The sequence below is a fragment of the Dipteris shenzhenensis genome, chromosome 8, assembly GCF_047967505.1.
Source record: "Dipteris shenzhenensis isolate YYH24624 ecotype China chromosome 8, Dip_SZ_1.0, whole genome shotgun sequence".
NCBI lineage: Eukaryota > Viridiplantae > Streptophyta > Polypodiopsida > Gleicheniales > Dipteridaceae > Dipteris > Dipteris shenzhenensis.
The window spans coordinates 58,864,287-58,866,382 of NC_141603.1; the positions used below are offsets into that span (position 1 = coordinate 58,864,287).

Consider the following 2,096-nt stretch of genomic DNA (forward strand, 5'->3'; position numbering starts at 1 on the left):
CCCATACAAGCTTCCGTTGAGCCTACATAACAAATGTTCCTTTCTAGGAATAACAAAACCCTAGGGCTACTTCATGTAAAGGTCCTCTTCAACATCACCATGCAAGAAAGTTGTATGTATATCCATTTGGTCTAATTCCAAATCAAGGGCAGCTGCTATGGCAAACAACACACACAATGTGGTCGTTTTTACTACAGGGGAGAACACTTCTTGAAAGTCTTTGCCCTTTGTTTGAGCATATCCCTTTGCAACCAACCTTGCCTTATACTTGGGTTTAGCATCAACTGTCTTGATTTTATACACCCATTTGTTAGGAATGGCTTTCCTTCCCTTGGGCAATTTCACAAAATCCCAAGTATGATTAGCATGCAAAGCTTTAATCTCTTCCTGCATAGCTCCCACTTCTTACTGTGCCCATATGTTTTTGACAAATGATGCTCCCCCTCATCTGTCAACATAATATAATTCAAATAGGGATCATATCTACTCACATTCTGCCTTGGACGAGTAGACCGCTTTACCCAATGATCCACATTATCTGGAAATGGGTCTATATTAGGTGGTACAACAATATCATCAACAATGGGTGGTTGTACATCATTTCTAGCCCTGTTTTTAGCATCGTTACGTCGCTGCATATGCCCTTCAGGAGCCTCATTTTGCTATCCAACATCATCTGGCTCAAACACCAATGGTACATCAACATTTTCACTCATGTGGTGCATCATCTTGAGGTTCAAAATCAGGCCTAACAGGTGGTTGTACATGCTGAAATTTGACCTTTTTATGGTCATCCTTTGAGGCACAATTGTTTTTAAGCAACTTTGCCTCATTAAAAACAACATCTCGGTTGCGCACAACTCTTTTGAGCTGAGGTAACCAAATCTTGTAGCCTATTTCACCTTCTTTACCATATCCCATGAAGAGGCCTTTAATGGACTTTGCATCCAACTTACTCCTCAACTCACGTCTTATATGCACAAACGCTTTGCAACCAAAGACACATAAGTGATCATATGAAGCAGGTTTGCCAGACCAAACCTCTTCAGGGATGTCACCTTTCAAGGAAGGAATGTATTCCTTTGCCTTCGACCCTCTGCACAGGCCCAATAAGCTTTCCCACCATGAAGATTTTTTCGAAGGTTCGGGAATAGGTGGTTAATTGTCCCTGACTTGGCGTGGTGGGGTTGCTTCTATGTGGCGATTAAGCTTCTCAATAAGCTCCTCCAATTGAGCATCAAAAAATGGGCTCTTCATCGAAGCCTTACTAGTCCCAAGAGCCCCCACTAGTACTCTCCCCCTTATCATTCCTTTTCAAAGATGACGAAGGGCTTCCCTCTGCTTCGCTTGACGGCCCTCCCAGCCAGGAGTTAAAGCCTAATTCGTGTCCGACCTTCGATCACATATATGTATAGCAATTTTTAGAGCTTCTCCCCAAAATCCACGAGGGAGACTAGTTGTGGACAACATACATCTCACCCTCTCACATAGAGTCCTATTATATCTTTCAGCCTCACCATTAGAAGAGGGGTTGTATGGAACAGTAAGCTCCCTCTTGATGTCCAAATTTTCAAAAAACTTCTTAAATTCAGTACTTTGTGAACTCCCCTCCATTATCTGTAAGCAAGCATTTTAGCTTTTTACCTACTTAGGTGGTCACAAATGCATGGAACTTCTTACACGTAGCAAAGGCTTCATCCTTTGACTTAAGAAAATAAACCCAAATTTTTCTAGAATGATCATCCAAAAAAGAAACAAAGTAGTGTGCACCCGCCATAGATTTGGTAAGCATGCTACAAACATCAGAATGTACAAGATCAGGCACATTAGATTTGTGAAAGACACCGGAGTAATAAGAACTCTTCACTTGCTTACCATATTGACATTCATTACAAAAGTCAAGCTTTGTTCCCTTAGCATTAAGCTTATTCAAATTACAAAGCTTAGTAAGGCCTTTTTGGCTCATATGGCCAATCCTCTTATGCCACAACTCCATGTGTGAGTTAATTTCAACCAAAGCAATAAATTTGCCCAACAAGGCTTTTCCATGCAAGATTAAAATGTTCCTTTCTTTGTACCTTTCACAATCAACATTA

The 2,096-nt window shown here is 41.0% G+C and overlaps 1 pseudogene; it reads right to left on the bottom strand.

Annotated features, from left to right (window-relative positions):
- Positions 1 to 341: 341 nt before the first annotated feature.
- Positions 342 to 1,257, bottom strand: LOC147899749 (uncharacterized; annotated as a pseudogene).
- Positions 1,258 to 2,096: the final 839 nt, after the last annotated feature.